The sequence below is a fragment of the Chinchilla lanigera genome, unplaced genomic scaffold (genome assembly GCF_000276665.1).
Source record: "Chinchilla lanigera isolate Chin_1 unplaced genomic scaffold, ChiLan1.0 scaffold00013, whole genome shotgun sequence".
In the NCBI taxonomy this organism is placed as follows: Eukaryota; Metazoa; Chordata; class Mammalia; order Rodentia; family Chinchillidae; genus Chinchilla; species Chinchilla lanigera.
In genome coordinates, this window is record NW_004955414.1 from 24,819,972 (window position 1) to 24,834,082 (window position 14,111).

The following is a 14,111-nucleotide window of genomic DNA, read 5'->3' on the forward strand; positions in this document are numbered from 1 at the left end:
CCCCGCGCCCGCCCGGCCCGCCCGCTGCGGCGCCCGGGAGCCTCACGCTCCGCCCGCTTGCAGCGTCCTACAACTTGACCCAGTCCCTCCGGTGAACACGAGCGGCCCTTCCAGCCGGCGATATCCCACCACGGGAATATTCCACCCAGAAAGTGCCCTGCGTCGTCCTCAAACTCCAGAACCCCCTGGGTTTGTCTCCACACGCTTCTGACCCTGTCAGCAGAGCTCAGGGAAGCAGCTTTTTGAGTGGAGAGAGACAGACCCCAGCTTCTCTGCTTCATGCAGCGCTCCCCAGACCTTCTCTGACTCCCCACCCCCTGGCCCTTTGAAGGTAGGTCCCCCTTGTCCCATCGTGGGGCACGCTGAAGCTGTCCCTCTCTCTGGCACACTACGGGCCTCAGAACCATTGCAGAAAATACTCATGTTGCTGTAAACCAGTTGAATATCCCTCCAGGGCACCCTAAGCCGTGAAGGGAAAGGGGCCCAGCCCTGGGAAGGTGGGCCGCCAGAGACAAGTGACAGCTCCAACTTTGCCTGCTGCAGATGGTGACTATGCCCACCGGAGCTCACAGGCCTGGCCGGGTGCAAACAGAAGCAGTGCTTGCGACCTCTCCAATCTAGATTCCTCGGGAGGGACACACACTGGGCCTTGCCGCCTTTCCCTGGAACCCGCTACACTCAGCGTCCCTGCAGGAACAAATGCAGTAGCGGCCCTTAGATGCAGCCAAACTGCACGTTCAGGGATACAGATGTTCTTAACTGAGCGCTCTGTCCGGTATTTAATCCATTTTCCTCTTATAAATACACACATTCATTACTTTGTTGATCAGAAAACAATAAATGTCATGCCATACACGCACATGGAAGACCCCACATAGGTCATGTGCAAAAACATATCATATGTCTTCTTGGGTTCCATACATCACCCAGAGTTTCCCACCTCCGTATCTCTGTCTGCTGCCCCAGCCCACACATCCACCCAGGCCCAGGCCAGGCCTCCTCTTTGGGGAGAAGGTAACTTTTCCACTGACCTTTTCATCCAGGGTGACAGGCAGGTTGCATCCCTTTTTCTGTCTCCCGCTCCTCCCTCCCACCCCTTTTGTGTTTGGTGCTGAGAGAGAAACTCAGCTATTTCTGGTCCTAAGGGTGGTTTTTACACATTTGTAAATCTTCACTTAGTGAAACGTTCTCTCCGCCTTTGTCTTTGTGTCCCTAATGGTAGCCATAAATTACCGCCTTCTTTTCTCTCTGCTGTATCAGGCTTCATTGCTTTTGAAATGATCAAAGTTATTTCTTTTAAAATCCAACTAGAAACTGCCCATTGTGTAGCACCGAGCTGCTTAGCTCCACTCAAAGAGTAGAAATACATAAAGCTGCCCATTAAACTCTGGGGCGCCTCCTCCAGCCCACTTGTGCCTGATAAAGAAAGATGTGTTGTTCTTTTCCTTCACTGTTTCCCCAAGTTTATAGATCAGTAGAAATACAAATTAATAAGGCCCAGTGCTTTTTTACCTAAAGGGTTAATTTTTGTCCTGTTCTCCTAAGAAGTTCACCACTGGCATAGATCTCAAAAAACTGTTCTAAATCTTACTTGGTTTGCTCTGACTTCCACACGAACATACTTTCAGCCAGTTGGCTTCCAGCCTCCTGGGCAACCTTTCTGACACTTGAGATTAAAGTCAATATGGTTTACAACTGGGACTTTCCATGGAGGAAAGGCTCCAGGGGGAAATTGTGTTCAAATGTCACTGCATTCAGTATCAGGTGGCCCTGCACTTGCTGCTGTCTGCCGTCTTGTCCAGCTGAGGGCCCCACAAACATCTCAGAAAAGCAATAGGCATTGTTCTTGCCCTAGGGTGACGGGCCATGAACCAGGCCTGGGGTGGTCTGGAAGCCTGGCAGCCCAGTCCCACAGACTGGAAGTGTCCTACAAGGTCAAAATTGGCATTCACTATCCACTTTTCAGTGCCCATCTTTCCTGACTCTTGAGCAGCCTCTGAGAGACCACAACTTTTTCCTTTTGGAAATTCTCCCTGCCATGATGGCAGCAGGCAGGCTCCTGGTGTTCCTCCCCTGACCTCTTGGGAAATGCCTTCTCCACCATCTTTCTGGGATCCTCTTTCTGGATGCTTCAATCATTCCCTTGATCCACAATATAAATCTCCAGCCTGGAGCCACCCCTTAGCTTCAGTTCCATGTGTCCAGTTGCCTACTGGATAGTACCTCCATCTCCTGTGAGTCCCTCTGATCAACATGTTCTAAATGAGCTCATCTCAAACCCATTCCTTCCCTCTTTAAGGGCGGGTACCATCCTTCTGACACTGAATCAAAAGGCTGGTAGACATCCTGGACTCCATTTTTGCCTCTCTACAACTTCCAATCACATCATCTCTACCTTTTCACCACCTCCCATCCTCTTACCATCCTTTTCCTCCATGCTAAGTTCAGGGCTGCCTCATCCCTCTCCTAGTCTGTTGCTTTTCCTCTGTGCTTCCCTACTGTCCTCTTGGGTAGAATCTCATCCCGCTTCCACACATCTAACCCAGGGTGTGGCAGTTAGGGTGGAATGTCCACTTGACTGGCTTTGGGACCCACTTGGGGGATCCGTGGAGCACACTTTGGGGTGTCTCTGGCTGGGTCATGGAGTTGTGACCTTGGGGTCTATGTCTGGTCCCTCACTCCTTTCTTTCTCGCACTGATTCCTTGTTCTGCTTCTGCCACTACGAGCTGAGGAGCTTTGCTCCACCATACCCTTCCACCATGATGATTCTGCCTTGGAGCCAGCTGACCATGAGTGGAAATTTCTGAAACTGTAAACCAAATTAAACCTCTCCTCCTAAGTCATGGGTGTCAAGTATTGTGTCCCAGCGGTAGGAGAATGAATAATAGACAGAGTCTGCCAGAGTAAAACAAATTTCCTCATCTCACTCCCATCTTCCTCAGACCAAAGTCAAAACTCCCTCGGTCCAAACTCTGGAGAGTGTTGGGCAGTATCTCCTAAAGAACACATCTACCCACTCCTAGGTATATGACCTGCAGAAAAGAGTGCATCTGTTCACCAAAAGATATGTACAAAAAGGTTCATAACAGCTCTATTTATACAGCAGTAAAATGGAAGTAACTCAAATGCCCATCAAAGGATAGACTGAACAAACTGTGGGATATTTACTCAATGGAATATTGGGAGCAATACAATGAACAAACCCTGATAAATAAAACAACACAGAGGCATCTTACAAACATTAAGTAGAGCTAAAGAAGCCAGGTACAGAAGGCACTTACTATATAGTTCTGCTTCTATGATGTTTAAAAGCAGGCAGAACTAATTAATCACGATAGAGGCCAGAGTAGTAGTTTTCTCTGGGGATGAGTATTCGGGGAAGGGACATGAAGGAACCTTCCGGAATGATGGGAATAGTCTAGATCTTGATCTGCATAGTGATTATATGGACTTATTATACATATATAAATATTCATTGAAATGTTGTCTAAAGTTTAATGCTCTTTATGCAATTTACTGTTGTCTCAATAAATTGAGACAAGAAATGCCTAGCCAAAGGCCTGGCAGTCTGACCCATTGTTTTGCTAGCTTTCTCTCCTATGGCTTCCTCACTCAGACTACACTTCAGCAGCATCGAATCATGTTCTTATACTGCTTAGCACTTCATCATTTTCCCCTCATACATCTCTTCTTTTGCTCATACTGTTCCTTTTACTTAAAGACACCAAGAGGTGGGTCTCAACAAATATTTGAAAAGTGAAATGTAACATCATGATTAATAAATATCACTGTAATCCCAAGTAAAAAGATGTTTATTGGGATGTCCCCCAAAAGCAATGAAATATGTATGAAAACACATGAACCTTCTGATTAGCAGGTTCTGAGAACTAATGCACACAGGGAAAACTATCTGCTCTTGCATGCACATTAATTTCCCCTCCATAAATGGCTGCCATATCTCCAGCAAAATGTTTCTGCTTTGTCTGAGCTGGATATGAAGTAGTACATTTTTTTCTGGTGGCTCACCCATTCCTATCTACTCCTTCTTCCTTCCTAACAGATATTCCTGCTTCCTAGGCAACCTGTGTCCCTAAGAGGGATCCTGTCCCATGCCAACTTCAGATTCTAGAGCTGGTTTAAGATAACATCTTTCATTCTCTTCTCCATGTAGTAGTCATTGGTTTAGGGATGGACCCATGCCAGCCTTCCAATCAGAGGCAACTTCCGAATGGAAGGGCTCTTTTCTTCCTTGTGAGGTGGCTATGGTGAATGAGCACCATGGCAGCCATCTTGGTTATCCCCTACACCAAGATAAGTCAAGAGAAACATTGAGAAGTCAATCAGGAGACACTGTCTACCTCAGGACCTCCAATTATGTGTGTCACTACACTTTCATATTTATTTTATTTTAAAAATTTATTTTCCTTTTTAAAAATTGTGGTAAAATATGCATCCCATCAAATTTACCATTTTAACTATTTTAAGCACCAAGTATATTCACATTTTGGTAACCATCATCAACACTCATCTCCAGAACTTTTTTCATCTTGTGGAAGTGACACTGTACCCATGAACAATAATTGCTCATCTCCCCACCCCAGCTCCTGGCAACTACCATTCTACATTCTGTTTCTATGAATTTGACTATCTCAGATGAGTAGAAACACAGCATTTTTGACTGGCTTATTTCACTTGGCATAATGTTTCCAGATTTATCCATGTTGTAGCTGGATCAGAATTCCCTTCCTTTTTTGGGCTAAATAATAATCTATCGTATGCATATTCTACATTTTGTTTACACATTCATCTGTCAGCAAATACTTGAATTGGTCCCACTTTTGGTTGTTGTAAATAATTCTGCTATGAATGTGGGTGAATGCATATTTTTTCATGTCCCTACTTTCACTTTTCTTTTTTGGCATATGCCTAGAAGTGAAATTGCTGGAGCATATAGTAAATCTATTTATAATCTTTTGAGAAACTCTCATACTGTGTACCTTGACAATTATACCATTATGAATTCCCACCCAGCAATGCACAAGGGTTCCAATTCCTCCATATCCTCACCAATACTTATCATTTTCCTTTTATAGCCATCCTGATGGATGTGAAGTACTATCTCACTTTGGTTTTTTGCACTGGATTTTTTGTTACTTACAACCAAAAAAATATTCCTATTGGGTTCCATATAAGCCTCTGTTCTGAAACTTTACTGAATAGCAGGAGATCCTCTGAAGAGGCGGGAGAAAGTTCAGTAGGGTTGAATTCTCTCAGGACTCAAAATAATAAATAAATTATGTAATCACAGATTTGGTGCTGTCTTGGTATCAAGCCAGGTCTCTATTTTTTTCAATAGTTCTAAAACTGTACCAACATTCTATTTCACTTACAAAAGGCTAAAAATATTTCCAGGGCTAGAGGAGTAGGTCAGAGTAGGTAGAGTGCTTGCCTAGCATGGGCAAAGCCCTGGGACTGATCCCCAGAACTGCATGAAAAAATTCTGCATGTATAAACATTGTATTGTCTCCCTGGTGTAAGAAACTGAAAGAGTAAATAAAATCTGAAAGGTACATAGATATTGTGAAAAGGAAAGAAACTGCTCAAAAGGAAAGAACAACTAGGATGAAAGAAAGGAAAAAAGAAAGAATGAAGGGAAAAAAATATAAATATATATATACACAAGATAGCGAAGATAATTGTACTACTAATTTCTATTGGTTTATTGAAAGGAACAGTTAATGCCTAATTTTTTTATCTTAAAGAGAAAAGAAAAAGTAACAATAACAAAGATAAAAATAAAACAACACAAAAACAATACATAATTTCAAAACAAGATGATAGGAAATTAACAATTGTTATTATATTACATATTGTTATCTTCCACAAAGATGCTCAGATTACTAGACATAAGAATGCAAGATCGATCAAACAGTTAAAGAGAATAAAAATAATTTTTAAAAAATCAGAAACAATGCAGAGTTTCACTCATCAAGATGGTAGGAATTCAACAATGGTTGTTATATTACATATTGTTGTCTTCAAATTAGTTGTTCAGATTACCAGATGTAAGTATGCAAAATTGGTCAAGAAAAAAAATTTAAGTATTAACTGTTCCTTTCAATAAACCAATCAGTATCAGCAGTTCAATTATCCCAGCTATCTTTGTTTATAATATGTATTTTCTTCCCTTCCTTCTTTCATTCTTTTCTCCTTTCCCTCATCCCAGTTGTTCCTTGCTTTTGAATTTCTTTCCCTTTACCAGTACCTATTGTCCCTTTGGGGTTTTATTTACTCTTTCAGGTTCTTACAGTAGGGAGACCATATGATGTTTACATATGCGGGTCTGATTTATTTCACTTATGAGTATGGTCTGTAGTTGCATCCATTTACCTATAAAAGCCTTGAGTTTATCTTTTTGATAGCTGAGTAATACTCCATTGTCTAAAAATACTACAGGTTTCTCATCCATTCCTCATTTGATGGGCATTTGGGTAGTTTCCAAGATTTAGCAATAACAAATTACACTACTATAAACATGGGTAGTTTCCAAGATTTAGCAATAACAAATTACACTACTATAAACATGGGTGTACATATGCAAAACATGGGTGGTATGATGTTTTCAGTTATTCTGGAAAATATCCAGAAGGGGAATAGCTGGGTTGAATGGGACCTCCAGTCCTAGTTTTCTGAGGAATCTCCACACTGATTTCCATAGTGGTTGTACCAGTCTACACTCCCACCAACAATGGAAAAGTATTCCTTTTCCCCCACAGGCCCTCCAGCATTTGTTATTGGTTTACTTCTTGTGATAGTCATTCTTTCTGGGGTGAGATGGAATCTCAGTGTTGTTTTCATTTGCATTTCTCAAATAACCAATGATTTTGAACATTTTGTTATGTATTTATTTGCCATTTGTATTTCTTCATCTGAGAAGTGGGTATTCATCTCAGATGCCTATTTTTGTATTGGGTCTTTGAATTTAGGGGCCTGATTTTTAAAACTTCTTTGTATGTTTTAGATAGAAGTCCTTTGTCTGAGGAGCAGTTGGCTAAAATTTTTTCCCAATTCGTGGGTTTTCTTTTCACTCTGTAGGTGATTTCTTTTGATGTGCAAAAACTTTTCAATAAGATGAGACTCCAGTTGTTGATTCTTTGAAATATTTCCCGTGCAGTTTGGTTTTTGTTCATGAACTCTCTGCCTACCTCTATGTCTTCAAGTTTCTACCAACTTTCTCCTCCAGTAGATTTAGTGTTTCTGTTTTAATATTCAAATCTTTTATTTGTTTTGACTTTAGTGTAGTGCATGGTGATAGAGATGGGTCTAATTTTAGTCTTCCACATGTGGAAAGCTAGTTCTTCCAGCACCATTTATTAAAGAGGGTATCCTCCTTCCAGTGAACATGGTTGGCCCCTTTGTCAAAGATAAGGTGATTGAGTGTGTCCGTAGTTGTGCCTATATCTTCTAATCTGTTCCACTGATCCTGAGGTCTGTTTTTTGGCCAGTACCATGCTGATTTTATCACAGTGGCTTTGTAGTATAATTTCAAGTCAGGGATTGTGATGCCTCCTGCCTTTCCTCGGTTGCCCAGAATTACTTTTGCTATTCTAGGTCTCTTCTGGTTCCAGATGAATTTTAAGCATGTTTTCTCTAGATCTGTGAGGTATACTAATGGTATTTTAATTGAGATTACATTGAATTTACACAACTTTGGGAGTATGGCCATTTTCACAATATTGGTTCTTCCTATCCACAAGCAAGGAATATCTCTCCATTTTCTGAAATCCTCTTCAATCTCTTTTTCAGAGTACTGTAATTTTCACTGTATAGATATTTTACTTCCTTTGTTAGATTGATTCCTAAATATTTCATTTTTTTGGATGCTATTGTGAAAGGTAGTTTCACTAATTTCTCTCTCAGTGTGTTTGTTCTTTGTGTACAGGAATGCTATTGATTTTCAAATGTTGACTTTGTATCCAGCTGTGCTACTGCATTTGACTATTAAATCTACAAGTCTTTTGGTGGAGTTTTTGGAGTCTTCTATGTATGGTATCATGTCATCTGCCCATAATGATAATTTCACCTTTTCCTTTCCAATCCTTATTCCTTTTATTTCTCTCTCTTGTCTAATTGCTCTGACTAATGTTTCCAGAACTATATTGATTTGATTCTTGGTATCAAAAAAAAGAGAACTGTATTGAATAGGAGTGGTGACAATGGACATCCTTGTCTTGTTTCTGATTTTAAATTGAAAGCTTTCAGTTTTTGTCCATTTAGTATGATATTGGCTGTTGGTTTGTCATAGATGGCTTTTATCAGGTTGAAGTAAAGACTATCTATTCCAATTTTCAGTAGGGGTTTTTATCATGAATGAGTGCTGGACTTTGTCAAAAGCTTTTTCTGCATCTATTGAGATGATCATATGATTTTCATCTTTGGCTCTGTTGATATGATGTATTACACTTATTGATTTGCATATATTGAACCATCCCTGCTGGATGAATCCCAGTTGGTCATGGTGTATAATCTTCTTGATGATTTGCTTGCAGTTTGTTTGCTAGTATTTTATTGAGGATTTTTGCATCTATGTTCATTAGGGAGATAGGCCTATAGTTCTCTTTTGTGGTTGGGTCTTCAAGATTGTGATGCCTCTGATTTTGTTATCAAGGTAATACTTGCCTCCAGGAATGAGTTAGGGGGAATTGCTTCCCTTTCAGTTTCATTAAACAGTTTGAAAAGAATTGGCATTAAATCTTCTATAAATTTCTCGTAGAATTAGGCTGTGGATCCATCAGAACCCCAGCTTTTCTTTGTTGGCAATTTTTAAATTTCATTTTAAAATGACATACTTAAAAAGTAGGTGATATGATACTCTACATTTCTGTTTTCAATTTCATTGACTGATATTGGGTTATTAAGAATGTTTATATCTTCTTGATTCAGCTTTGGTAATTCCTGTGTATCTAGGAATCTGTTCATTTCTTTTGTGTTTTCTATCCTGTGAGAGTAAAGATGTTCGAAGTAGGTATTGATGAGCTTCTAATTTTCTATAGGATCTACAGTGATTTTACTCTTTTCATTCCTATTGCATGAATTTGAGTTTTTCCTTTCTTTTTTTGATAAGGTTGGCTACGGGGTTATCAATTTTATTTAGCCTTTCAAAGAACCAACTCTTTGATTCATTAAATCTTTATATAGTTTTCTTAGTCTCCATTGCATTAATTTCTGCTCTGATCTTTATAATTTCCTGCCTTCTTTGGGCTTTGGGCTTGACTTGCTCTTCTTTTTCTAGAAGCTTGATGTTTAGCTTTAGGTTGTTTATTTGTGCTCATTCTGTTTTCCTGATGTGAAAATTCAATGCTATAAATTTCCCTTTTAGGACTTATTTCATTGCTTCTCACAGGTTCCAGTAAGTTGTATCTATGCTTTCATTTGATTGTAAATATTAATTTCTTCTTTAATTTCATCTGTGACCCATTGGTTTTTCAGGAGGGTGTTATTTAATTTCCATGTGTTTGTGGAGTTTTTGAGATTTCTTTTGTCAGTAATTTCCAGTTTCATTGCACTGTGGTCAGATAGTATGCATGGGATAAGTTCAATTCCTTTATATTTACTTAAGCATATTCCATATGCTAGTATATGGTCTATTTTAGAGAATGTCCCTTGTGCTGCTGAGAAAAATGTGTATTTTGATATTGTGTAGTAGAACACTCTGTAAAGGTCTACTAAGTCCATTTGTTCACAGGTTTGGTTTAGTTCTGTTATTTCTTTGCTGATTTTTTTGTCTAGTTGATCTATCTCTTTGTGACAATTGGGTGTTAAAGTCCCCCATTACAATTGTCTTATTGCTTATTTTATTTTTCATGTCTGTTGAAACTTGTCTTATATAGTTTGGTGCTCCTATATTTGGTGCATAGATATTTATAATTGTTATCTCTTCTTCTTGCAGTTTTCCTCTAACAAGTATATGGTGATCTTCTTTATCTCTTTTGGTTATTCTTTGCTTGAAGTTCACATTGTCTGCAAGCAGAATAGTTACCCCTGCTTTTTTCTGGGTTCCTGTTGCATTGAGCATTGTTTCCCACCCTTTGACTTTCAGTCTGTGGATTTCCTTTTGAGTTAAATGTGTTGCTTGTATACAGCATATTGTTGGATTTTGTTTCTTGATTCACTCAGCCAGTCTGCTTCTTTTGATTGGTGAATTGAGGCCATTTACATTGATGGTTATAACTGATATGTACTGGCTTATCTTTATCATGTTATTTGCCCACTGTTGGTTCCCTACTTTCCCCCTCTATTTAAATGCTTGCTCTGTTTGGTGATTCCTTTCTCTTGTTGTTCTTAAAGTTGTGGTCATTTTTATCTCTTTCTATAATATTTTGTGGTATTGTCAGGTGAGTTTGGTGGTCATGAATTTCTTCAGTTGTTCTTTGTCGTGCAAATATCTTATTTCTCCATTAGTTTTGCAGGGTACATCAATCTGGGTTGGAAGTTGTTTTCTTTGAGGACCTGAAATACTTCACTCTAAGCTCTTCTTGGCTTGATGGTTTGTGGTGAGAAATTTGCTATGATTCTGATGGGCTTTCCTTTATAATTGATCTGTTTCTTTTCTCTAACATCTTTTAATATTCTGTTCTTTTCCTCAATTTCCGGGATCTTTATTATTACGTGTCTGAGATTTATTTTGGTTATGGCTAATTGGAGTTCTATATGCCTCACTAGATGTCAGATTCTTTTTGCATGCTTGGGAAATTTTCTGCTAGTTCTTCTGCAAAGAGTCTTTTTATGTCATCCATGTTGACTCTTGCTGTTTTGTTGGCACCTGTCAGTCGTATATTATTTTTCTTTGCATCATTTTGCAGCTGTTGTTATTTTTCCCTGGTTCCTTGTTATTTTTAAGATATCTTTCCTTTAGTGACCACTAGCTGCAATGCTGTCTTCAAGGTCTGAAAGTCTATCTTCAGTTTCATTCAACTGATTTTGCCAGCTTTCAATGGAATTTTTAATTTCTTGGATATCTGTTTGAATCTGTTTCATGCATTTTAATTCTTTCTCCTATTGTTCATTCACTGTTTCCATCATTTTCCTATGTTCCTGTATTCTTTATGTCTTCTTTACATGTGCTGAGCAATTCTTTCATTATTGTTGTTATTTCCTTTTTTAACCTGAGAGATTATTTCTGATCTGGTTTCTTCTATGGCCTGATGGAGTTGTTTCTTTACTTCAGTTTCTATCATTTCAGAAATTTCAGGTGTGTGACTTCCAAGTTCTTCTAGGTCAGTGTTTCCTGGACTTGTTCTGGATGGGCTGGAGCTCTGAGATTGCATTTTGCTCCTTTGTTTTGACATTCACTCCCGTGATAGTCAGCATGTGGGGTGCAGTTCACTAAGGCTCTGGAAGTCCCCCAGGGCTCAGGGTCATGGCTCACCAAGGCTGCCAAAGTACCCCAGTGTGCAGTGTCCCTCTTGCAACAGTGGGGGATGTGGGTGCAGCTCACTGAGGCTCCCAAAGTTCCCCAGGGCTCATCATCACTACCACAATGGTGGAGGGCAGGGGGCAGCTCACTGCAGCTCCCAGAGTTCACTGGGGCTCAGGCTTGCTCCCAGGACAGTTGGGGGGGGCGCGGCTTTCTGAGTTTCACAAAGCTGTCTGGGTCTTGGTGTTGCTTCCACAGTGGTGGGAGGGCAGGGAGTGGCTCACTGAGGCTCCTGAAGCTGTCTGGGCCTCAGCCTCACTCCTGCAAGGGTGGGCGTACAGGGCACAGCTCATGGAGTTTCCTGAAGCTGTCCTGGGCTCAGCATTGCTCCTGTGATGGTGGGGATGTGGAGCATGGCTCACTGAGGCCCCTGAAGCTGTCTGGGGCTCAGTGTTGCTCTTGTGAGGTGGGGGGCATGGCTCACAGAGCTTCCCAACCCTGTCTGGGCCTCTGTGTCACTCTCACCATGGTGGGGATGTGGGGCACAGCTCACTGGGGCCCCCAAAGCTGTCCAGGGCTCAGTGTCATGCCCATGACAATCAGAGCAGGCAATACTTAATTTTTGTTTTGATCAATTTTGCATGCCTATAGCTGGTAATCTGAGCAACTACTTTGAAAATAACAATATGCAATATAACAACCATTGTTGATTTCCTATCATACTGTTTTGACATTCTGATCATTTTTATTGTTCTATTTTTATTTTTTATTCTCTTTTGCAAGAAATATTCTCCCAGTAAATATTTACTTTCAAATGATATTTGGTAATATTTGAAAGAAATCTAAATTCCAAGCCCTATTCTAAGCACTTCGGACTTCCCGTACAGCTAACACAGCTTACAAACCAGCAGAAAAGGTCAGACATAATGCATATTCATCTGCAGTGCTCTTCAAAAGTATGAGTATGACAATTTCTGTTTGAAACTCTGCAGGGAGCTGGGTGTGGTGGTGCCCAAACTACACAGTGTGACCCTGTTTTGAAAAACTAAATTAAGTAATTTTTCAATTCCCTTTAAAAATATTTTATTACTTGTAAAATATAATAGGGCAACATGAATAAAAACATAAACAACTGCAAAAAGTAACGTTTTTATATAATCTTATATAATGCAATATATAGGAATATTAAGGCTTTGATTGGTCATAGATTTATCATTTTTCTGCAAAACCATTTTTAGATCATCAAAATTTATACTTTGAGGATCTTAATTTTCAAGCAATATAATTAAAATGATATTAGTCATTTTTGGTAAAAGAAAGTTACAAAAAATTTTTGATAATTTTTTTATTTTCAGGAGAATCTTTTTATTAATAACGGATCTGTTAGGAGTGTTTTATAGGCAGTATCACATTCATAATTTATTTTGAAACATAAATTTTAATACATCTAAAGCTGATGATTCTTGCAGAACAATTTTTCTGAAAAGATCTAATTCTTCACACAAGTAAGTTTTATGTAAATTTTAATTTAATTTTTTTGTGTTTTGTTTTTTGAGGATCTCACTATATAGCTCAGGCTGGCCTCAAACTCATGGTGATCCTCCTGCCTCCCCCTCCTGAGTGCTGGGATTATAGGGGTATGCCACCATGCCAGGCCCTGCATTTAATTTTAAATGCAAATGCCATTTCAATATTGTCTGTGACATTTCCTATAGTCTTTGAGTTAAATAAGAAACTGTATATGCCTTCATGATTTGTATGGAATTCAAAATGTCTGTTTTATGTATTTATTGCTATAACTTCAATTAAAAGGAAATATTAATTTTGAAATTTCTTGTTAATAATCTGAAGCTTCATATAATGATAAGGCTCTTCCACTGAACGCAAAAATTTTTATATTTGGTTTCTAAGTCTGCAGATATTTGTTTTGTAATGTATACAGTTTTGAACACCAGAGATTCTTAAGTTAAAGGAATTCTGTCTTCCACAAGCTATGCTTTATCACAAAGTCTGTATGTCTGCTTTATTCTTCAATAATTCACTGCAAAGTTACCGCCTAAGTGCCAGCAATTCCTGTCTCAGTTCTTAGGCCAGAGAGTGAATGTGTGTGCAGACATCACACACTTTCTGGGGATGGACAGCAAGCCAGCTTCCCGCTGAGGGTCTCAACACTGTCCCCATGCAGAGATTCCCTTTATTCTGTGACCACCACGGCTGCTGTCATCATCTCAGCTGACAGCATGGGCCCAGGCCCAGCCCAGCTGCCTCAGGCCTATGGTGCCGTGGATTGTTCCCAAGGCAGGCGCATGCACCCCAGGCAGTCAAGCCCAAGCCCTGCAAGGCTGCACTGTCATCCATTGGCTTTCCACTGCTCATGCGCATGAACTACTGTCCTGCAGACTTCACTAGTAAAACAGGGGAGGTGATGAAATGATTAGGAATTTCAAGAGCAACAGCAGGGCATAACACTAACTGTGAGACCCTTCTGAGAACAGGCCCTATCTGACTTACACCCTGCACACCCTAAACACGAGCCTCGATCATGTGTGTGGCAGTCTCCAGGCGTTACAATCTGACTCTTGTCTTTTATTTGAGCTTTGTGAGGCCCCAACTGTCTAGCAGGTACCCCACCATAACCACCACCACTTCTACTTCTCTTGAACCATTCATGATCTCTGGAAGTGCCAGCCTTCT